Source organism: Peromyscus eremicus, chromosome 2, assembly GCF_949786415.1.
Source record: "Peromyscus eremicus chromosome 2, PerEre_H2_v1, whole genome shotgun sequence".
NCBI lineage: Eukaryota > Metazoa > Chordata > Mammalia > Rodentia > Cricetidae > Peromyscus > Peromyscus eremicus.
In genome coordinates this window covers 117,148,135-117,173,651 of record NC_081417.1, presented here as the reverse complement: position 1 = coordinate 117,173,651, position 25,517 = coordinate 117,148,135, and the positions used below count along the sequence as shown (strand labels likewise).

Here is a 25,517-nt window from a genome sequence, read left to right as displayed (position 1 = left end):
CTTAGCCATCTGCTCCCCCTGACACCTGTCAACCATCTTCCCATAATGCTGTTCTACTCTCTATATCAGTCAAATCAAATATTTAGCTTCCACGTTTGATAAGAATATATAGTATTTATCTTTCTATACATGCCTGGCTTATGTCACTTAATCTAATATCCTGGAAGCTTGCTCATGTTACAGTAAGTAGCTATGTAGCATTTTTATTACTGAATAATCCACTGTGTACGTGTATATATGACATTTTCCTTATCTGTTCATCTGTTGATGGACTTTTAGGTGGATTCTGTATGTTGGCTATTGTAAATAATAACACAATGCACAGGTAGGTGCAGATGTCTATTTAACATACTAGTTTATGTAGTAATATATTGTGTACCCTAATAAAATTTGCCTGAAGATCAGAGGTCAGAACAAACCACTAAATTAAACATAGATGCCAGGCAGTGGTAGCACAAACTTTTAATCCTAGCACTCAGGAGGCAAAGATCCATCTAGATCTCTGTGAGTTCAAAGCCACCCTGGATTACATGAGATTGACTCAGTCCAGGAGAGGAAACAAAGCCAAGCAGTTTTGGCACACACCTTTAATCCCAGTACTGGGAAGCACACATGCCTTTAATCCCAGAAGTGATGGCTGGGCAGAGAAAGGTACATAAGGCTCGAGGAGACAGGAACTAGAGTTTTTCAGGCTGAGGAGTCTCAGAGGTAAGAAGTGGCTTGTTCCTTTGTCTCTCTGATCTTCAGGCAAATTTTATTAGGGTACCCAATATATCAACACAAATTTCCTTCTCTTTGGATGGATACCTAATAGCAGAACTATTGGATCATATGGCAGTCCTCTTTCAAGTTGAGCAAACTTTCTATTGTTTTTATAATTGCATTTCTACTAACAGTATGCAAGAGTTCTCCTTCTGCACTTCGTCAGCATCTGTTATGTTTTGTCTTATTGTTAATAGTCAATTTTAAGTGGCTTTGTATTTCCCTGGTAATTACTGGCGTTGAGCATCTTTCATATATTTCCTGGTTATTTATATATCTTCTTTTAATAGATGTTGATTCAGAACATTTGGTCAATAGCTGTTATGTTTATAGGAAAAACAAAATTGTAGCCAGGATTGCCCTAGAAAGACCAACAAAGAGGTGTGTAGCAAAAAAATGGACAGGTCAGTCCTGAGGCCAAGTACATTTCTCTACAGCTTTATCAGCTGCTTGTCTTGTGCCCTTTTAAAAAAGACAATGCTATTATCAATTATAAGAATATCTAAGGAACAAAGTTGCACTTCACATTAAAAACATACTCAAATACGTTGTCAGAAAAGATCAAATACCTTGATTTTGTTTCCTCGTAGATTTTTTTTTTTTAGGGAAATACGGTTTTGAACAAGAACATAAGCAACATTTTAGATTATGCTTAAATTTCTTCATTTTGCGGGGTAGCTCTTTCCTGGTTGACAAGCTCCAAAGAAGGATTTCTTGCTGCTGAAATAATAGGATGTTTCCTACAAGCCTGAAATTGCAGCCAAAAGATCTTGGAAAAGATGGGCTCAGTTGCTGGCTAGCATCAGAGCACAAACCTTGCCTGGGATCCCTGTACAGGATGATAAAGACAGACCCACGTCATACTAGGCTTACAGAGTGTGCTTTTGGCCAGCCAAAGACCGACAACCTAGGTGCTGATGTTACTAGACATGGCATTACCTTTCTGAAATAAGGTTTGTATTGTGGTGATGATGCTTCATTAGTTATCTGTGATTTAGAATCAGATTCCAGCTGGGTGTGATGGCCAGGTCTTTGATTCTAGTATTCCAGAAGCAGAGGAAGGTGGAGCTGTGAGTTCAAGGCCAGCCTGGTCTACATAACAAGTTCAAGGCCAGCCTGGGCTACACAGTAAGACCCTGGCTCAAAATAAAGAAATAAAATAAAGAACAGAAGTCAGATACCTATCACTTTCTCAAAAGTTGGGCTTCTTTAGTCCTTTTTAATTTTAGTATTTTAGGAGATTATCTGTTCCTACTTTTTAAAAAAAGGAAAGAGGGCTGGAGAGATGGCTCTGTTGTTAAGAACACTGACTGCTCTTCCAGAGGGTCTGGGTTCAATTCCCAGCACCCACATGGCAGCTCACAACTGTCTGTAACTCCAGGATCCAACACCTTCACACACACCTTCATACAGGCAAAAGCCCAATAAAAAAGTAAATAATTAAAAAAATTATTGTTTTAAAAAAAAGGAAACAAAGACTGAGAACTGAGTCATGAAGGAGGAATGAAGGTTAACTGGAGGAGAAAGTTTTAAAGTGTGTATATGTCTACATGCACATATCTCCAAGGTAGTCATCTTAGCAGAAAAATTGGCTCTTTCCATTTTACTTTTTCCTTGGAGGCAGTCAATGATAGTAAAAGGGGAAATGTTGCCCAAGCACTAGAGGTAGCAGTCTTGCCTGAGGAGACCAAGTTCTATGAGTCACTACAGTGAAAGATTCTCATGTCTGCATTGAGGTGAAAGCACATGAGTTTTTGCTGAGATCCTGCTGGGTTTTGGGTTTGTTTGTTTTTAACACAGCCGTGTATGAATGTATAAAACACCTTTGTGTATATGTATATTGTATATACATGTATGCATATACTATACTCGGTTGAAAATGAAACAATTACAACTTGAAATATTAAAGAAATAGACAAAAGGAATTTGTCTGGCTTACAAACTACAGGAAGAACAGCCGAGAGGAAGCTGGAATCAGGATATGTCATGAAATTGTCACCAGAACCAAGTACTAAAGGGCCAAATTTGTCTTTAAAAAGGATCTATTTTTAAATTTTGATATAGTTTCAGGACTACAGAAGCAGTAAGGGAACTACTCAGATCTCTCTCTCTCTCTCTCTCTCTCTCTCTCTCTCTCTCTCTTTCTCTCCTCTCTTTCCAGTATATCCTCTCTTCATAGTACTTTTTCTCCATGTAATCAGGGGTTTAGCTATATTCTATGGACTCCCCAATATCTCCATCCAGGAAGGAAATAGAATATATGGTTATGGAGACTCAGAGGGAAGACTGGAGTGGGAAGATTAAATGGGGAGAGGGAGAGAAAAGAGGATACAGGAGAGAATACAGTAAGGGACACTAACACTAAGGGCCATTTGAGGCATCATATGGAAACCTACTAGTAGAAGATTCTGAAAATACATACATGTATGAAAGAAATCTAAATGGAGTCACCCAATACTAGGAGAGACAAAGCCCCAACTAGACACTTTCACCACCAAGTGACTTCTAGTGCCGGGACTGGGCTACATCTAATTGAGTTTTTGGCCAAAAGGGCCCCATGGAAACCCCCAAACAACTCAGGCTATTGTCAAGGCTATGATTGCCCTCCATTAACTGATGGTAAGCCCCTATTGCTGAAGACAACACTTACATATCTCATTAAATACAGAGAAGCCAAGCGGGTGTCTTCATCTCTACTGACTAGTCTTCATGATTCTAGAAGGTACTCTGCATGCTGCCAGAGGAGAAAGGGAGCCACGAAGCCAGCTACAAACCCTGCGATTTACAATGGTGGCCTGCCTCCATGACACACTGGTGCCATACTGGCCCAAATGTTGTATGAGTAAACAACCACTATCTGATTGGACTTAAGGCCACCCCATGAGGTGGAACCCATGCCTGACACTGCTAGGGTGGCCAAGAACCTGAGACGAGATGGGCCAAGGGGATAGGGGAAGACCAAATGCTATTCTTATGTTAAAGGAACATAGCAATGAAATGACTCCTAATGACATTCTGCTACACTTGTAGATCAGCATCTTAGCTTCCTCCTGCAGTAGATGGGAAGTGACAGAGACCCAGCACTGGACAGTGTGCAGAGAGTGAGACACTTTGGAACACTCAGTCCTAAATGGAATGTCTTCATCAAACTCCTTCCCTTGGGGCTCACAGAACTATGTGGACAAGGAGGCAGAAAGAAGAGCCAGCGGGGATAGATGTTGCCAAAGAAACAGACACAGACACAACAGGGCTATTGCACATAGGAATGCACAGAGACTGTGGCAGCATGCACAGAGCCTGCATAGGTCCAAGCCAGAGAGCATCCCAGTGCTGAGAAGGGGAAGTGGACATGAGCTCTTATCCCTAAACAAAAAGCTATCTACAATTGAAAACTGCTTGCAACGGAAAAGGAAAAATTAGTTTTCTCCAATGAACCCTCTCTGAGTAATAAACCTCACTTAAGGGAAGGCCCATGCTCACAGTAGATGATAGATTTTTTTTTGTCTTATATTGCTTTGTTTGGGTATATATATATAATTTTTATGGTTTTTGATTTTGTGTTTTTATGCTTTTTGTGTGCATGTTTCTTATGCTTTTTCTTTTAAAAATTTGATTTGTTTTTGTTTGAGAGAGAGAGAGGAGACAGAGACAGAGACAGAGGGCATGAAGTTGGACATGTGGAGATGTAGGGAGGTGAGGAGGACCTGGGAGGAGTTGAGGGAGGGGAAATGGTGATCAGAATATATTGAGTGAAAAAATGTATTTAAAAAAAGTGAAAAAAAAAACAGTAAAAGTGGACTGCTGTGATGAGCATAACAATAACCAGAAAGAATTCATGTAAGTAGTATATCACACTTATAAATACTGCGGTGATATTGTGTCCCCCAATATATTGTGCACCCTAATAAACTTATGTGGGGTCAGAGAACAGAACAGTCACTAGATAGACATAGAGGCCAGAAAATGGTGGCACACATGCTTTTAATCCTAGCATTCCAGAGACAGAGATCCATCCAGACAGAGATCCATCCGGATCTCTGTGAGTTTAAAGCCATACTTGGAAATAGCCAGGCATGGTGACTCATGCCTTTAATCCCAGGAAGTGATGGCAGGAAGCAGAAAGGCATATAAGGTGTGAGGACCAGGAACTAGAGCCTAGTTAAGCTCTTAGGTTTTTATCAGCAGTTCAGCTGAGATCCATTCGCAGAGGCTTCCAATTTTAGGAAACAAGATAAGCTGAGGAATTGGGGAGGTGAGGTTAGCTGTGGCTTGTTCTGTTTCTGTGATCTTTCAGCGTTCACTCCAATACCTGGCTCTGGGTTTGTTTTTATTAGTAAGACATTTTAAGGTTCATGTTACAAATTCTGTAGCTCTAATCAGTGATTTGACATACACTGCCAGGATTGAGTACCAACAGTGCCAATGTACTTAGAGCATAACCCACAACAGCATGATTGCCGTGACACTCAGGGTAGCCACTGCAGAGGGAAGTTTCTCTGTGTCCCATCCAGCCCCGGAGTTAGGACGAATCTCTTTTTAAGTTCTCTTAGGTTTTAGGTGGAGACTCTTGCCCCACATTGGGTCTCCTCTCCTTTTAGGAGGTCACATCAGCCACTGTGCAAGGAGCAACAAGATTCCAGCAGACCGGTAATGCCATGGCCATGTGGCAACATATAGATTAATAGGAATGGGTTACTTTAAGATGAAAGAGCTAGCTAGCAAGAAGCTGAAGCCATAGGCCATAGAGTTTGTATTAATATAAGCCTCTGAGTAATTATTTTATAAGTGGCTGTGGGACCTTGGGTGGGAGAGATTTGTTCAGACTGCTGGGCAAGGCAGGACCGGAGAAACTTCTGGCTACAACCACTGCCCTGAATGATGGACTCAGACGTGATTTTAACAGTCCAAAAATCTAGACAACAGAAAAAAAAAACCCTCAAAATTTCACTATGTAAATTATGAGTCATGACAAAATTGATAAAAGTAGACTATAACTTTCCTTGCTTATGACTACTGATGCAAAATTTTAAGTAAGTTATCAGCCAACATAATCCATAAAACATGACATAATATACCACGATATATTATCTCCTAATTCTGTGAGTAATAAAGATAACTCGGCATTATCTACTAGTACAATTAACAATCTAAACTTCTTGTCCTGGTTTCATTGCTGCTGCTGTCGTAAAACACTCCTCTGAAAAGCAATGTAGGGAGGAAGGGGCTTCCTCGGCTTTCACTTTCAGGTGATGGCTCATTATTGTAGGGAAGTCAGGACAGGAGCTTGAAGCCTCACAGCCACGGTCCAGAGCAGAGCGAGAATAAACACATGAATCCTTGCTTGTTTGCTCCCAGAAGCCTTCTTCTCTCTCACACTGTTTAACACACACACACACACACACACACACACACACACACACACACACACACACAAACAAACCCTGACAACCTAAGCCTAAGGAATAGTATAGCCCACAGTGGGCTGGGTCTTCCTATATCAAATAACAGTCAACACAATCCCCACAGACGGGCCCATAGGCCAAATCAATGTAAGACTCCTCTCTGTGTGATTCTAGTCTGTGTCAAGTTGACAAAACTAACCATCACACTACCAAAAAGAAAGTCATATGCTATTATCTCCACAGATTTTGCAAAAGTATTATCTAAGTTTTTACTATAGCTCTTATTAAATATATTAAAGTTTTAACAATGACAAAAAAGAGATTTTAAAAAAATTTCTGAGGATGGTAGGATGTGCAAATTTCTACAAAAAACATCTTACATTCTGTTAAGTGGAGACAAAATAATTTATCTTTCATTATCAGTAACAGAGGCCAAGAATAAGACTTAAATATCATTTTCATTGTTATTTAAAATGTGATACTCTTCTCCAGGAGCTGGTGGTGCACGCCTTTAATCCCAGCACTCAGAAGGCAGAGGCAGGTGGATCTCTGTGAGTCTGCGGCCAGCCTGGTCTACAAAGGGAGTTCCAGGATAGCCACGGCTGTTACACAGAGAAACCCTGTCTCAGGAAAAAAAAAAAAAAAGTGATACTCTTCTATGGATACCAGCCCAAAAACCAGGAAGAAAAAGCAATAAAATGTTGTTAGAGATAGCATTTGCTCATTGCATTGTTTTCTCTGTCTGGGTACATAGGAAGGCTGTGTCTGCCTGTGGATGGGATAACATGACTAAGTCACAGACAACAGAATTTTTCCGATGTGGATATCACAAATATCCTGCAGAATTTCCGTATTTTCCTCCCACTTGCAAAGGAGACCTATTCCTGATCACAGAAGGTTAACACATAGCTCCTCTTGTCTTCTCTTTGGACAGAGACCTGTCTGGTCCTTGAAACATTACAAACACAAGCGAGCTGAGTGTTTACTGTGACTGTAGCCATCATGTTTACGTGTACACACCCGATGAGTAGTCCACGTCATTGCTATTGCCAAATACCACATGCTGAGTACTTTCTACACGGATTTCTTACCATTTTAAAGGCTGGAATTTCAAAATCAAAGTGCCAGGAGTGTGTCTGGAGAGGGCTTCCTGTTTTGCTCATAGATAGTGCCATTTCATGCATGCTCACATTATTGAAGGGCTGAGTATCCCCAGAGTCTCTTTGATAAGGGAACCTAATACTTTCCATGAGTTCTTTATTGCAAGATATGAGCATACTCTTTTGTAAATAATTTATTGAACGTTTGCTCTAAACAGAGCTGGTGGAAGGTGATGCAAACTGGAGCCTTCACGTGAGAAGTGACAAGTGAGAACTAACTTCACTCTAGATCTAGAAGTTCCCTGTGCAATGCGACCGTCCCTTGGCTGCATGCAAAGTGCCTAAGCTGAAAAGAAGTGCAAATATACAATACACTCTGGGTTTAAAGAGAGTACAAAGCAAAGAGAATATAAAATATTTCATTATTTTATGCTTATAATATGTAGGAATAGCAATGTTTCTCTACATTTGGTTAAGAAAATTTATTAATTATTTTAAAATGTATTATTATTATTACTGTGTGTGCACACATGAGAGTGGGGAAATGGGCCAGGAAAGGGTGATGGGTGGTGAATATGATCAAAGTGCATTTGAACAAGTATGTCATTGTGAAACCCATTGCGTTGTACCGTGAATAGACACTTAAAACCTCAGGATAAGCAAAATTAGCTGAATTATAAATAAGAACAGGGAAAAAATACAGTAAAATGATAGGAACTATAGTACAGAGATAAAATTTTGGCGATAATTAAAGCAAACAAGAATGACCTCCGCAAGCCTGCAGCATAAAGTCTTGGGGTCGGTCACAAAAGTGGGAAAAAAATGAGCCCTTCAAGAAGCTTGTAGCATAGGGAGGCAAGTGAGCAAGTAGTACTGGCAGCAATACAGACTGACTGCGGATGCTCCAAGTTAAGGCATCTCAGTAGATGAAGGAGGAACACACAGCACTCCTCCTGGCAGCTCGGGCCACGCCTCCTAGCACAGGGGATGTAAATGCGTTTTGAATAGTCTTACGCTGGTTTATTTTTATTTGATTCTATTTTTGGATACAGCCTATCTGTTGCCTAAATTGACCTGCAGCTCGCAGCTCTCTCCCACTGTCTCAGCCTCCAGAGTCTGGGACTGCGGGAACACTCCACCATGCTCAGCTCTCTTAGGCCTGTCCTTATTCAGCCCTTTCTCATCCTCATTTTCCTCCCCAGTTTTAACTCTCCTCTCATAGCCCTTGGAGCCCCTGTTCAATGGAAAGTTGAAGAAACACCCATCGTCACCCACTTGTCTAATGTCAACGCTGGTTTTCCTTTGATTTTCTCCTTGACTTCCAAAGCCAGCCTACTGGTAGTCACTTGTCATTTCTGAACCCTCCTTTTGATCCTCCCTCAGCTGGCCAAATAAAGGGGCTGATGCTGTTTTACTTCCCACCTTAGCTCCCGGGACATTCATTTGCTGCTGATGGAAAGTATGGCAGAGGCCCACCCTTCTGCTCGCCTCCTGCTGGATCTTTCACCTGCCTCTCCCCACTTCTGCTCAAACTTCCCTCTGTGACCTCAGCAGCTGTCTCACAGGCCTCTCCATTGCCCCACCTCCCCTTTCCCCAGTGACGAGGCATGTCTTCTGTAACAAGGACCCTTACCTTTCAGCTCCTTGGTTTTCTCAGTGCTAGCGAGCTTCCATGTCTTAGTTACCCAACAGATAAGCACCTTTTCAACCTCACCTTTGTTTCTGTTTAACATTTCACACCACGTGTTTTCCTAATGTGTTTACCAACCCTTCTCTGGTCCACACGAACCATGTTTTAGTATTAACATTATTTTAGATTTTTTTTTTCCTACAGATTTTGATTCTTGAGTCATTTTCTTTGAATTTCATAGGTTTCTCCCTACAATCACCTCTCTGCGTCTTAGAAGCTGATGGTTACAAATGTGTGGTAAGGTAAGAGGGAGCAACATTTCCTTCTTGTATAATTATTATTTCTAACGTTTTTCTCAATAGTTCGATAGACTTCTTGATAATCCTTTTCTCATGACTCTCACCTAACCTCGATGGAAACACATGTGCCTTCCCTTCTCTTAAGTCTTATTGCACTAATTATATCAGTTTTTTTAAAAAAATATAAATCCTATATCAGTGTCCTCTAGAGAAATAGAGCCAAACAGGCTGAGATATAGGTACATACATCTTTACATTCTATATCAGTGTCCTCTAGAGAAATAGAGCCAAAAAAGCTGAGCTGTAGGTACATAGATCTACATAGATGTATGTAAAGAGATGGAACACGAGACATGACTCTGCAGGTAGAGAAGTCCCGTGACCTACAGCCTGTAATCTGGAGGCCCAAAGCTGGTGGTGTGTGTGGTTTTGATATAAGGCCCCAGGCCCAAAGACAAGGAGATCAATGTCCAACAGCAGCAGAATACTCCACTTGAGTAAGAAGAAAAAAGGAGCCTTTCTTCTGCCTTTTGGTTGTATTTAGGCCCTCAAGGGATTTAATGCCACCTTCCCACAGTGTGAGGATGTATCTGTTTTTACTCTGATTCAAATGCCAGGATCCTTTAGAAACATCCCTACGATCAACATATCCAGAAATAATGTTTTAGAAACCATCTGAGTGTAACTTAACCTAGTTAAGTTGACACAGAAAATTAACTATTACACAGCCTAAGTCATCTCTTGATTATTCCATGCCCATTAGTCATTGCTTACTTGAGTACCCAGTGGATAAAGGATCCTTAAGCCCAGCTTGAGTTTCTTGATTGTCAGAGAAGAATCCTTTTTTTGGGGGGGGGGTCAGGTCAGGTCATAGCTTAGGATACAGGGATTACTGATCCAGCCAGGGTTAGATGACTCTCTCTTGATCTGTCATTGTGACTAAAGAGGTACAGTCAGCACTGGTAGAGGACTGTTGTGAGGTGTTCACTGGAGAAGACCACTCAGGCACGGGTTCAAGCAATAGAAAGTCTTTATTAGCAGGCCAGTGACTACACTGGGTGTTTAGGACCCGAGTGCAGTTCAGAGTCTTTCTCAGAGTGGGCTTTTAAGCATAAAAACCATATCCTGAGATGACACACCCTGTTATAAAGAACAGTTATCCAGAAGTGGAACTACAGAAGCCAAAAAACAAGATTAGTACATTCAGGGACTTCCCCAGAACTGTGGACTTGGATGGATTAGGTCTTTGTTCTCTTTTTGGCAAGTGGTGCTGCCTACATGTTGGGTTCCAAGGCCTGAATGGTACCTCCATCACGCCATCAGTTGTGCTAAGGTCTGGGGGCCTGTTACATGACAGACACCATTTTCCCATGAAGGTATGTAATGAAAAAGAAATCTGTAAGCATTGCAGCTTGGATGGAAAGGTATCCTGGCAGTCCTGGGCCAAGGAATACCACAAAGTTACTGTAAGCATAGCATCTTACAGCTTTGCTCCAGGGGAAGGTTTCCCCAGTGCAAGTGAGACAACTCTGCTATGGGAGGGGCGGGTTTCTCCAGAGAAGTTGTTATAGCTCTGCTCTGCTCCAGAGAAGTGCTACAGCTCTGCTCCGCTAGGGGAAAGTTTCCCTGGTCAAAGTGTTACAGTTCTGTTCCCATTCTCTTCTGCTCCTGTGAAAGTTCTTACAGCTGGGCTCTGATGAAAGTGTTACCCTGGCTAATAAACCTTACTGAAGAGATTCACTGGGAAGGAAGAATCCAGAAAGGTGGCTGCCTCTAAGATAAAAAGCAGAAGCAAACTGAGCTTTCTAGGGTGACTTGAGATTGGTGGATTTTGTGGCATGATTCTGGGGCAAGCTCAGGGGTTGGTGGGATTTCATGCTCAGGGATTGATGGGATTTCAAGCCCTGGTCCTAGAGTCAAGTTAGATTCAGGGCATTTTTTTCTTGGCTCTTTTCACCCTACAAAATCTACAAGAAAGGACCATACATTCCATTTTTTTTTAGTTATTTCCTACACAAACAGTACAGTGCTAGATATTACATATTTATGTCTTCAATAATTATTTTATAAACAGATAGTCTGTGCTTTATTTTGTTATTTAAATCCAGTTTAAAAATGTTTCTTTTTTAAAAAAATCATGTTTATCATGGTTCTCTATGGATTTTGTTTTTGTTCTTCCCAGCAACAGCCCCACCCATGTTGGTCTGGCTTTTGAGACTCAATGAAAGGGGTAATTTTGTGGGATTATTTATATTCCTACTGGGATTCCCACCCGCACCCCCCCCCCCCACTTTCTGGGGAAATCAAACAGAAGTCTATACTTCCTTAAATATCCTCTGCTTGGAAAAGCCTGTGTGCCGGAGATAATGAAACTGTCATAGAGAGAGAAGCAGCCAGCTTTACTGACGGGTGCCTGTTTTTCCTATTGCTCTTTGTGAGAGGAATGCAGTCCACTTGTGCCGTCGTGATGAAATACTACACGAATAATTTATAACAACACAAATCTATTTCTTACAGCTGGAGTCTGAGAAGTGCAGGACCACCAGCAGGCTCAGTACCTGCCAAGGGCTGCTGTGTTGCTAAGATGACCCCGTGTTGCTGCTTCCTCTAGAAGGGGCCATTATGGGATGGAAGAGAATGAAGGGTAAATGGTTCAAATGCTGTGTGAAGCCTTTTTTTTTTTTTAAATTCCTCAATCCTATTTATGAGGGAAGTGCCTTTGTGATATTATTTTTCTCAATACTACCTACTGCTCCAGATGTTAAATCTCTACATGGATTTTGGAAGGCGTATATACATTGAAACTGTACCGAGTGACAATATGTTCCCTCATGTTGCTCAAGTAAACTTAGGCTGTTCTTCTGTCACTTGCAAAGGAATACTAAATGAATCAGCCCACCCCAGGAAGTTCTGGAGTCTAAAACTCAGTAACACTGGGACCTATAAACACACTCAAAAAACAAATGAAATACAGAACCTGAGACAAAGAAAAAAAACAAGAAGATGTGAGTCAGGCAGCACCAGAGGTGGCCCAGGGGGTGAGAATGGGATGGGAGCCATCCCAGACCATGCATTCTCAAAGAGCTCTACCAAACACGAGTTTTCTCTCTTTTCTAAAGGTTGCTAACCAAAATGAGAATCATGGGTCAGCTTAGTTCCATGTCACTGGTGCGGGCTCAGCGGTAGACAGTTCTTAGCATGTCTACAAAGTCATGGAGTCTGCAACCCAAAAAACAAAATCCAAAAAACAAACAAACAAACAAAAACACCAACCAACAGTAACATTCCCCTAAAAAAATAGATAAGAGTGGAATCACAGCAATCAGGATTTCATTTGACAAAAGCATTCCTTTTAGGAATTGGGTCTGAAAAGGCCAAAGCCATCTTAAAATAGTGTTTTCCACAAGCATTCACTACTTTTTTAATAATGACTATTAAAACCTAAATGATATTGTAGGTCCAAAAAAATTTTTCCAAAGGACAACCAAAGACAGCTGAACATGTAATGGACCGCATTGGCTGAGGAACTTAAGCTGCACAGAACTAACCCCGGAAGAAAAAATTCCATGGCTCTTGACAAATTTAGTGTCACTGGGGATGATGTGCTGGGGTTTAGGTTGGGAGATAATCAATCTGTGATGATAGACCTAGGAGGCACACACCATATCTAATTACTTAGCTGTTAAAACACACACACACACACACACACACACACACACACACACACACACAAGCTTTCTCACTCTGAATCTTCATTTTGAAAACATAATTTCATAAGCTTAACTTCCTAACTGGGTTTAACTGGATCAGTGTCAAGCAGTCAGCTCTAGAATGTCAATACTTCCTGAGTTCACCTTGTGATTACCATAGCTACCAAGGACCTTAGTGCTCTGACCTCTGGAAGAGAGGGGGTGAAGGCTCCGGCTGAAGCTTTAGTTAGCAAATCCTTTCCATTTAAAAGCCGTAAGCTCCTTGTCCCTGTCAGCAAGCAACCAGAAGGGGCCTTGTCGACAGATCCCATTAGAAGGGGCACTACTGGGAGCAGAGAGCTGGGAAGAGCCCTGAGAGTGTGTGCTATAATTAAGTCTGACATGCATATGCATATGTTCAAGTACAGTGGGTGGATGACATACGTACATGCAGATGCCTTGATCAGCTGAAACTGAGCAGCCTTGCATACAACAGAGTGCAGGAAAAAAAAAAAACAACAACCCTGAAACTGTTTCTTGGAAATTGTGTAATTGTGGTTCAGAAGAAAGAGGATATCCAGTCCAACTCACAGCAAAACCCACCACCGTTAATACATGAACCATAATTTGAAGAGTTGTTCATGAAATGGATCAATGTATGACCATGATGTAGTAGTATTAGTCATGCAACCTAGCTACTGAAAGTTATGGTTTGGGAGGGCTCAAGGCTTGTACACAAGAAGAGTGAAATGATTTATCACAAAAGGGACACAACACAAAGCTATCTAATCTTATTACTTGCATAGTTGACAAGTAAACCAAATTACTACATCTGTAAACTGGAGTCAGAGAAGAGTCTTGCTGAAGAAATCAATTCACTTTCAAGGTTGCTTGAAAAATAGTGACAGGGATATAAATCTTATAAAGTAGGAAACTTTGTACTTTCAATGGGATGAGCACATTGAACTTGAGGACTAGATTGGAAATGAGTATTTCTTTCTGTGATCTAAAGTAACGTAGTGAACTGCTAATTTCATTACGTCATTTGCTGATTATGTTTCAGTGTGTTAATTTTATATTGGTGATAAGCTTTGCCTTCATCATAGTTTGCACTATAATAGACGGGAGTGTATTTGTATCCCCATTCCAATCTCCCATTGCTGATCTCTATCAGCTGCAGCCTCAGCTATGCCAATCGTGAGCCTAACTTGAGAAATGCTGTAAAGAATGTTACGAATGGCGTTCATTCCAAACAGCAGGGAAAGCCTGGAGCTATTAGTTTGCGGTAAGCACCAGGAGGGCAGCCTCTGGATCCTGGAGCTTTGCCTTCCATTTATCCTGGTCCCTGTACATGATCTACCATTGGTTGTCTTGCTGACATCTTCATGTGGCCTGCTTTTCCGACACTTACTTTGCTTTTTCCAAACAGTTTCCCATGCCCATTTTCTCTGTATAGGTTGACATCACTGGTCGTAACTTCCACAGAGGTTGTGGTGACTGAAATCAACCAGCAGCAGGTGGCCACTCACTGTAGTAGTCTGAGTTGGCCCAAGATAACATAACTTCCACATGTTAGAGGGTATGTCTTGATTTTATAAAGAAAATGGGGCTCATGCAAATATGGAGAGAGCTGGAGAATAATAATTTGAATGGCTGAGATCAGAGAATCAGGAAACAGTTGCAGTGAGGAAACACAGGACCAAGGAAAGAATGATGCATTTAGGGGAAAGTTTTCAATCTGATGTGGCTGCTAGGTAAGAGCTTGTAAAATAGTATGGGATCGCTTAGCCTAGGAGACAGCAACGGCATGCCCAAATTGTAGCAGGAATCTTAGAGAGTCTTATTAATAAAATCAAACCCGGAGCCAGTTATTAGGGTGAAATGCTGGATGGTCAGAGAGACAGAACAAGCCACAGCTAACCTCACCTGGCCAACTTCTCAGCTGGTCTTGTTTCCTCAGACTGGAAGCCTCTGTGTCCTCATATCCAAATGGCTCTCAGCTGAACTGTGCTGCTAGAAGCCTGAAAGCTTAACCAGCCAAATGCTTCTAGTTTCTGGTCCTCACGCCTTATATACCTTTCTGCTTTCTACATCACTCCCTGGGATGAAAGGCGTGTGTCACCATGCCTGGCCATTTCCAATGTAGCCTTGAATTCACAGAGATCCAGAGGGATTTCTACCTCTGGAGTGCTAGGATTAAAGGTGTGAGTGCCACCATTTTCTAGCCTTTGTATCTAGTGGCTGTTCTGTCTCTGACCCCAGATAAGTTTATTAGAGTGCACAATATTTTGGAGAACACAAGACCACCACACCAAATCTCATTTATTTAACACCTGTCTTTTAAACCTCACTTGAGTAATCCATATTGGAAAACTCTAACCCAGAGCCATGCATGGACAGAGATTCTAGGAACACATTTCCCTGGTCCAAAGGCAAATATCAAGCCGATGCTAAAGTAACAGCAATCTATCTCTCTTTGGAATTTTGGCATTTACTCTATTTCTTTGGACAATATTTAACTCATGAATAATAATTAAAGAAATAACATCATGCTTTTCCTTTACATAATGCAGCCAACTTTTAACAACAAAAGTTTTAAACACCCCCTTTCCCTAGGAAGAGACTCTAAGTCCCATACATTGTTTTAAGGATGTCTAGACAATTTCTATCCTTCTTTAGTTATGCTACACTATGCCTGTGAAATCCTTTGATACAAATACCAAATATGTGAATGACATATGATTATAATGTGTTAGATGATGTGAGATTGAAGGTAGGAAAAAGAAAAGAATAATTCACAAATGTATGCAAATATAAACCAAAACAGCAAAGAAAATGAACACAGTCATTATTTTGACACCTGATGATTTGGTTATAGAATTTTTATCTTTCTTATCCTTTTCTTGGTTGCTTGTCCTCAGAAAGTGGTTCAGTCGCCTGAGCTCTTTACCTAGCAAATGTCCTTCTTGGAGGACCCTGTTCATCAACAGTCCTGCCTGTATTAGATTTCTATAGCTTTCCATCATCTTTTGCCATACAGAGATATTAAAAGGTATTCAAATGAATAAAGTTCTAGTCTGATTTCCTTAACTCCTATTTTTTAGTAGAAAACTAATTTCTTTCTGTAATCATGATGACTCTCCTTGTTTTACAGTTGATTTGGTGACAGGAGCTGCCCATAGTAGTCAGATGGCAATGTAGTATTTTATTCATGGTAATTATTGTTATGTTCATGGATGTGAAGAGGTTAGGTGGCACATGAGCATAATCTCAATAGTTGGGAGGCAAGAAGACCAAAATTTTGAGGTGGGTCCCAAAGACGACAAGATTCTCTTTCAAGCAAGAAAGACAGCCAACCAGAAGCCTAGCCAGCCATCCAGCCAGCAAACAAACAAAAAGTAGCAAACCAAAATTGCAAGAATGAGAATTACGTTTAAAAAATGTCTTTCTCTTATTTTTTGAGAATTTCATACATGAGCACTATATTTATATAATTTCCACCCTTTCCTCCCCTCTCAATTCCTCCCATGTCCCCTGACTTTTCAAATGCATGACTTCTTATTTTTAATTATCAGAAACATATTTATAAGTACAATCTGCTGAGTCCAGTTAGTATTGCTCATATGTGTATGTGTTTATGACTGATTACTTGGGATTGTATAGTCTATCATGAGGCTCTTCTTTAGAGAAGGCTGCTTCTCCTAGTACAGTGTTTTTAGTGGGTTCTTTGGTGTAGAATGAGATGAGCTATTTCATTTTCACAGTGAGGCTCCAAAATTCATTCATCTGTATATGGGTGAAATAATGTCTCAATAACAATAGACTAACTGATGATTCAAAGAACATCCTGATGGTGATGGTTTCTGTAAGCCTTGTGTTGTCAAAAGGTTGTGTAGGGTGAAAGCTGGGCAGCTGCTTAAGGATGATGGGAAATATTGTAAGCCAAGCGAACTCTGAGGGCAGGAGCTTACCCTGACGTTGATTCACCGTAAATTTGTTTTCTTGGTTGAAGACAATATCTGTATGGAATAATCACACTGTGAATAAGGAGTTCTGTGACTCCACAGATGATGGTTCTATCCAAACCACTGAAGTAATAATTTATATACATATTCATAAATGTTTGTTCCCGTAAGAACAAATTGTGACCACCCCACCTCAGACCCCAAACAGCTGCCTGGTCTTCCCTCAGAAAGTGCCATGTTGAAAAAATAAGTATTCATCTTTGCTTTTGTCAGTTTCCTGCATACACTATCAGATTGACACATATATCCCAGGAAAGCTTTGCCATTTCCCTGAGCCTCATCTCAGTGGGAAGACTTTGACACCTCCCTGGTGGGTCTGAGGCTATGGTCTTTGAAATAGCCACATCCATGTCAAATAATGCACATTCTCCCAGGATTTCACTTACTCAAGGCTTTCTTGTTCCCTACAGTAAAATCTTCTGACTAAAAGAAGTCCAGGCCCAGACAGATTCACTGAATAATTCTACAGGACCTTTGAAGGGAAGAATTAGCATCAAATCCTCCTCAAATTATTCTATATAAGGGAAAAGAAATGAATGCTTCCAAACTCTTTCTTTTTTTGTGTGTGATTCTAGCCCTGCCCTGATACCAAACCAGATTAAAAAAAACCAACATAGAAAATGATAACCTATTACTTTGATACACATAGACATAAAAATTCTCAATGAAATATTTGCAAATCACATTTAGACACACAAAAAACATTAGTTGCCATGATCATATTGGCTTCATTTCTGATATTTAGAATGATTTGGAAGAGATAAATCAATAAATAAAATAATTAACACAGATGAGTCAATAAATATAATAATCACATAAATGGATTCCAGGACAGAAATTACATTATTGTCTCAATAGATGTAGAAAAGGCTTTTGACAAATCCAGCATATTTTCATAATAAAATTCCCAGAGGCTAAGAGTACAAGGAACATCTTTTAACATAACAAAAGCTATTTACTATAAATATATAGACAACATTACAATAAATGGAGAAAAATTCAAAGCATTTCCACTAAGATCAAGAACAACAACAATAAAAAAACTATCCATTCTCTCTACTTCTATTTCATATAGCACTTGAAGTCTTATTTAGAGCAATAAAAAGAAAAGGAGGATACAAATAGAAAAGGAAGAAGTTAAGTTTCCTTGTTTATAGATGAGATTTTTCTATATGTAAGCAAGTCCAACAACTGCATCAGAGAACTTTTATAATTGATCATTTCAGCACAGTGGCAAGATGCTAAATTAACACACATAATTCAGAAGCTGTCTTATATGCTAGTGACTAACACACCAAGAAAGAAACCAGGGGTACAATTCTGTTCACAGTAACCTCAAAAAAGTACCTTGGAATAAACCTGACAGAGTAAGTGAAAGACTTATGCAATAAAGGCTTTAAAATACCAAGGCAAGAAATAAAGATACCAGAATATGACAAGACTGTCTTTGCTCATGGACTAGAGGAATTAATATTGTGAAAAAGGCCACTCTACCAAAAGCAATCTACGGACTCAATGCAATCTCAATCAAAATTCCAATGCCATTCTTCACAAGGAAAAAAAAAACAAATTCATATGGAACCATAGAAAATTCCAGGTAGCTACAGTAATCTTGAGCAAAATGAGTAACACTAGTGGGATCACTATGCCTGATTTCAAGTTATACTACAGAGATGCAGTAATAAGAAGAGCATGGCACTGGCATAAAGACAAGCACATAAATCAATGGGATAGAATAGGGGGCTGAGGTGTAAGCCTACATACCTGTACCCACCCCTCCCCTTTTTTACAAAAAAAAAACCAAAAATGGCAAAAATACATGCTGGAGAAGACTACTTCTACAACAAAGGGTGCTGGAAACATTGGATATTTATGCTTGGGAGAAGGAAACTAGCTCCATATCCCTCCCTGTGTGCAAAACACATCTTCAAGTGCATCGAAGACCACACAAGACCTGAAGTTATTAAACTGCTAGAAGAAAATGATGGAAATCACTTCATGATAAGGCCTCAGGTAAGGACTTCCTGAACAGGATTCGCTTGCTCAGAAATAGTGCCAACAAGTGACAAATGAGCCATCACGAAACTAAAAACCTCTGCACAGCAAAGGAAGCAATTAGTTAGCTGAAGAGACATACTACAATGTAGAAAATCTTTGCCAAATATACATCTGGTGAATGATTAATACCTAGAATATATAAGGAACTTAAAAAACTAAATACTAAGAAAACAAACTATCCAACGAAAATTCAGGTCAAATTTCTACCAATAAGATGTCCCTCCTTCCCTCCCTGTCCACCTGATCCTCCTGTTCTCACCCCCCCCCCCATCTCCCAGTCCACCTGAGAAATCTATTCTATTTCCCTTCCCAGGAAGATCTATGTGTCTCCCCCACACACTTGGGCCCTTCTCATTACTTAGCTTCTCTGGGTCTGTGGATTGTAGCACGGTTATCCTTTACTTTACAGCTAATATCCACTTATACGTGAGTACACACCGTGTTTATCTTTCTGGGTTTGGGTTACCTCACTCAAGATGATTTTTTCTAGTTATATACTTTTGCCTGCAAATTTCATGATGACTATCTTTTTAAACAGCTGAGTAATATTCCATTGTGTATGTGTATCCATTCTTCAGTTGAGGGACATCTAGTTTGTTTCCAATTTCTGGCTATTATGAATAGAGCTGCTATGAACATAGTTGAGCAAATGTCTTTGTGGTAGGATAGAGTATCTTTTGGGTATATGCCATGGAGTGATATAACTGGGTTTTCAGGTAGGTAGATTCTCAATTTCTGAAAAACCACTGTATTTATTTTCAAAGTGGCTGTACAAGTTTGTACTACCACCAGCCATGGAGGAATTTTCACCTTGCTCCACATCCTTGCCAGCAAGAACTGTGACTTTTGTTTTTGACCTTAGCCATTTTGACAGGGATAAAATGGAATCTCAAAGTAGTTTTGATTTGCATTTCCCTGATGGCTAAGGATGTTGAACATTTCTTTAAGTGTTTCTCAGTCATTTGAGATTCCTCTGTTGAGAATTCTGCTTAGATCTGTACCCCAAACCTAGTGCGATAAAGCTCCCTGGAATCTACAAAGGTGACCCTAGAGAAAACTTTTAGTACTGGGGATACTGAGCCTGAACTGGCCATCTTCTGTAACCAGGCAAGTCTTCCAGGGGAGGGTCTGGAACACCAACCCAGCCACAAAACCTCTGACCTACAATTTGTCCAACCTACAAGATGTGCTGGGGTGAAGGTAGCTCAGTCGGACATTAGGCAGAGTTCTGGGAATCCTGCAGAAGAGGGGGAGGAAGGACTGTAGGAGCCACAGGAGTCAAAGATATCACAAGAACATGGCCCACAGACTCAATTAACAGGGATAATAAGGGTTTACAGAGACTGATCCAACGATCAGAAAGTCTGTATAGATCTGAGTTAGCTGAATATGTGTTATGGTTATGCAGCTTGGTGTTCTTGTGGGACTCCTAACAGTGGGAGCTGTGGCCGTCTCTGACTCTTTTCTCTGCCTTTGGGACCCTTTTCCTCCTACTTGGTTGCCTCATCCAGCACCAATATGAGGGCATGTGCCTAGTCTTATTGTAACTTGCTGTGCCATGTTTGTTTGACGTCCCTGGGAGGCCTGCTCTTTACTGAAGGGAAATGGAGGAGGAGTAGATCTGCTGGAGAAGAGAGAGGAAGGGAGAAATTAGGAGGAGAGGAGGGACCAGGAGGATAGGAGGGAGGGGAAACTGTGGTCAGGATGTAATACGTGAGAGAAGAATCAATCAATCAATCAATAATAAAAAAGGAAAGGAAATTCAGGCTAAGGACTAAATAGAGTTTTCAAAGTAAGACATAGAAGTGGCCAGTAAGTATTTTTTTTAATGTGTTCATGGGCTTGGAGAGATTGCTCAGAGGTTAGGAGCACTTAACACTCTTTCAGAGAACTAGAGTTTGGTTCCCACACCCACACTGGGTGGCTCATAACTGCCTGTAACTCCAGGTCCAGGGGATCTGATGTTCTCTTCTGGCTTCCTAGCTCTCTCTCTCTCTCTCTCTCTCTCTCTCTCTCTCTCTCTCTCTCTCTCTCTCCTCTCTCTCTCTCTCTCGCCCCCCCAACATTGACATAAATAATAAACAATAATAAATGTGTTCAACATTCTAGGCCATCAGGAAAATGCAAATTAAAACTAATTTGATATTCCATTTCCCCTCAAACGGAAACAGCTATCATTAAGAAAACAAACGAGAATGAATACCAGCGAGGATACAGGAAACGGGGATGCATGTCCACTACTGAATTAGATCAACTATGTTCTCAGAAGAGCATTGTGCAGTTTTGATACTTACTGCTATGGTGAATCATCATATATTTACTTAATTCTTTTGATGTCTCTAAATCCTGCGAAGCTGTAAGTCTCAGGAGAGACTGCTATTTTTGTTTATCATTACATCACAGTACCTGACACACAATAGGTGCTCAGTAAATATTTGATGTGGGTGTCACTTGAGAGCATCATGCTGTCTCCTGCAAAGCAGAGAACAGGATACACAGGAAAGCATGACATGCCCAGCAGGAGAGGTCTGTTTCAGTGCCACTTCAGTGACTGCCTTGCAAGATGACGTAGACAGGTCACCTGAAAGTCTGCTTCACTGGATAGTGAAACAGTTGTACCCCAGAGAATGCCTGTCAAGGTTCTTTGTTTAACTTTCCTGTGTGGCCAATTATTGTACACTGGGTTTTAACTTTGGTGACTGGCATTTTCCCCTAAGCAATAACAATCAAAATCAATAGGTCAAGGCAGTTATCCTTCTTTGGTTTCAAAGTTAGCAAAGTCTTCGTTATTTTATCCATGTGGTCAGTCTTAGTGACTATATTCATGCCTCCATTGTTCTTCCAAGCTGTTGTGGTAGCAAAATCCTCAGTTTAGAAATTCTGTATATCTAGTTATATTTTTAATCCTGAGTCTGTGCTTGCTGGTTACTTGAGCTTGATGAAATAGCCTCTGTCAGTTTCAAATTCCTCTTCTATAAAACAAGAGTGAAAATAATTTCCCTGTAGGATTACTTGAGGAATAAAATTAGATTATCTGTGTGAGTTTGAAACTCTGGTGGTAGAATAAACTGGTCTAGGTTTAAAATGAAGAAACTGAGAAAATAGGAAAAGTGTGTGTGTGTGTGTGTGTGTGTGTGTGTGAGAGAGAGAGAGAGAGAGAGAGAGAGAGAGAGAGAGAGAGAGAGAGAGAGAGAGAGTTGCTGAAACTCATACAGTTATAGCACCTGCTTCTTCATTCTGTCTAGATCCTTGATCTATCTTACCAAGGTCTTTTATTTGAATTTCTAAAAGGTCTTTTAATAAAAATCTGGGGCCAGATATTGGTGTGAATGCTGAAAGATCAGAGAGACAAAGGAACAAGCCACCTCTTACCTCTAGGACTCCTCAGCCTGAAAAGCCTCTAGTTCTATCTCCTCACACCTTATATACCTTTCTCCACCCACCCATCACTTCCTGGAATTAAAGACGTGTGTGCTTCCCAAGCAAAGTCATGAGATCTCAAATACTAGGATTAAAGGCATATGACTCCCAAGTACTGGATTAAAGATGTGTGCCACCACTGCCTGGCATCTATGTTTAATCTAGTGACTTGTTCTATCCTTAGATCTTCAAACAAATTTTATTAGGGTACACAATATATCACCACATTTTCCCTTTTTTTGGTCTAAAATAATAAAAGAAGGTTATAATTAATATAAGAAAAACTATATACAATAACTACAATAAGTATATACAATATACACAGTCAGGATTACATTAACAATGTCCAGTCCATAAACATTTGGCAGATTCAGAGAAAATACTCCATTATTTATTCTATTTTGGTGAGTCCAAAATGTTACACCTAATTCACGTTCTATCCTAACATGCATTACCAACTGAAAACTATCTTTTGATGTCTTTTAAACTTATATACTTCACACCTCTTTAGTGAGTTTCTTTTCTGAATTTGTTAACAAGGAAAACTATAACTACCTAGTCTTCAACTTCATCAGAGACCTGAGTAGGAAATATATTACCTAAGTAAGCAGGAAGTTCAAACAAGCAACTTCCAAAAAGTGTGAGAATTGACAGAAATAGCTGGCTGCCTGGACAGTCACCCAAGGTTCCTCTGCAACGTTGGGGCATCCATCTTTGGCCTACAGGTCTAGCATATCTAACAGACTTTTCTGTGAAGCAGGATTTTCTGAAGGGCTGTCCTACTTTATGTTGGCAAGTTTGGCAGTCCTTTCTTTTGTGTCCTGCTTGTCTCATTTGGACTGCATACTGTCAGCAGTGGCTAATTTTGCCACAAAGAAAATAAACTCCATATGGAGTTTCTTTGATGCCCATCATCTTCTCTGAAGTAGATTGGTGCTGCCAGGAGCAGACATGTCTCATTGTCATTAAAAAAAAGAACCTATGTTATTAAAACATCGTGAGTGCCATATTCTGTAGATCTCTGAGGTGTTTAAAGATGACCTGTCTATCTAAAATATAGCTCTGTTTGAAAACATAACTAACCTGACTACAATTTTGATTGTAATAGGTAACTAAATACTAACCTGCATTTCTTTATATCCTAATTAGTTGTTATCAATAACATTCAAGGACTAGCAATTTGCATTACATTGTTAAATGAACTGTATAGGTATAATACTTTGAAGAGGATTAGAAACTTATGTACAATATGTTCTAACAAAAATAATCTCGAATTTGTATCAATATATAAAATTTGTATACAATATACAAAAATCCAATCCAATGTAAAATATTTAAAACTAGGAGTTGTTTTTTAAAAGTAGATTCATAATCTACCATTTTATTTTATTATATCCATGTTCTTCCTTTGTTCTTTTTAGAGTAGATTCAATAATCTACCCTTCTATCCTATTATTTCTATCTCTCATTTTTTTCAGAGTAGATTCAATAATCTACCTTTTATCTTATCATTTCTGTGTAACACATTTCTATATTATAGGTCTGTCCTGAGAAATCGGGAAATGATACATTATAAAACAGGATCATCCAGTAAAGGAAAACCATTCATCCAGTAGGTACATGGGGGCATAAGCAGTTCTCAGTGTGTAACAAGGGTGTTAATGATACTGGGCATCTTTCTTGTTATTTCTTTAAAAGATTTTTAAGTCCAAGAGTAGGGGGTGGGGAATAGCATTCCATCTTGGAAAGCACTGAGTACAACAAACAGCATTTTATACTATCAGGTGTATTGAAAGGGTGTTTTCAGTCAACTAAACAGCTCAAGTACCTAAAAACAAAACAAAAACCCTCTTAACCCCATTTTCCAACCTCTACTCATGAACTTGAAAATATTTTATGGAAAATGCTTTAAAGGTTTCTATGATTTAGTCAGGATTTTTTCTGGTATGTACTTGAGGGTCTAGCAATGGCCTGTAATATCACTAACAATTGTGCATTTTAATTTTTTCTATCATGTGTAAATGTGATGTTTTTACATCTTATGGTCACTCAAATCATGCATTTGTGACAATTGAATGTGTGATAATCGAGTCAGGACAGTAAGCATTACCATCTCCTTAACTATCAATCAGATTTACATGTTGGAAATTTCATACCATTTTAGGCATCTTAAAACATATTATAGATTATTTTACCTGATAATTATCCTATTGTGTTACAGAAGAACCGGAAGTAATTCCTCCCTGTTATACATTGGTTCCCTTTATTAAGCTTCTTACCATCCCTCAGCCCCGCCCTTCCTAGTCTTTAGTGAGCAACATTCTACTCCATTCTTTTACAAGACTGTCTTATTTCCAAACATGAGTGAAAGCATATGGTATTTGTCTTTGTGTGCCTGGCTTATTTCACATAACATAATGACTCTCATTTCTACTCATGTGGCTGCAAATGACAAGTTTTCATTCTTCCCATGGTTGAGCAATATTCCATTGTGTAAATAAACCCATTCTATCTCTTCTCTCCACGAATTTATGGAAAGGCATCTGAGCTGCTCACATATTTTAGCTAGGAATTCTACTGTAATAAATGTGGGAGTGAAAGCATCCTCTTGACTTCATTTCCTTTAGATACGTATCTTGTAGTAGAATTGCCGGTTTCTATGACAGCCTGTAGCTTTTCTTTTATTGAATTTCTGTAATGTTTTCAGTATTGGCTACACTAATTTATATTCCTATCAGCAGTATATAAGAGTTACCTTTTCTCTGCATGCTTATGCTTCATTGTTTTGCCTTTTGGTCATATCAATTCTAACCACAGTGAGATGATAGTTCACTATGGTTTTGATTGTATTGTCTCTGTCTCCATACACAGACGCTTACCCATTTTCTTCATCCATATCCTCACATCTAGCTGAGGCACTGCACTTATGTATGACATAATTTAGCCCCCCATCCCCCAAGAATCCTTTGCAGTATTCATGGTCCTCTCATCACTGGCTGATATCTACCATCATCTCTTTTCCCACTGCACAGGCATCTTTTATTCCAAGCATTGTATGCTGCCTCGGGTAACCAGGGAAACAGCAGGGTCGTCCAGGAGCCCTAAAGAGAGGATTGAAGTTCTTTCAATTTC

General features: G+C 39.8%; 1 protein-coding gene and 1 long non-coding RNA gene across 2 annotated transcripts in view; one reads left to right on the top strand and one right to left on the bottom strand.

Moving 5' to 3' along the window:
- Sgip1 (SH3GL interacting endocytic adaptor 1) overlaps positions 1–10,082 on the bottom strand; it is a 205,400-nt gene extending 195,318 nt beyond the window's left edge. The window contains exon 1 of the mRNA XM_059254587.1: positions 9,968–10,082. The gene's annotated coding sequence lies outside the window, so the exon portion shown is untranslated. The remainder of the gene's footprint in view (positions 1–9,967) is intronic.
- A 113-nt stretch (positions 10,083–10,195) lies between these two features.
- LOC131903815 (uncharacterized) overlaps positions 10,196–25,517 on the top strand; it is a 74,542-nt gene continuing 59,220 nt past the window's right edge. The window contains exons 1-2 of the long non-coding RNA XR_009377615.1: positions 10,196–10,569; positions 11,711–11,837. This is a non-coding gene — a long non-coding RNA (uncharacterized LOC131903815). The remainder of the gene's footprint in view (positions 10,570–11,710; positions 11,838–25,517) is intronic.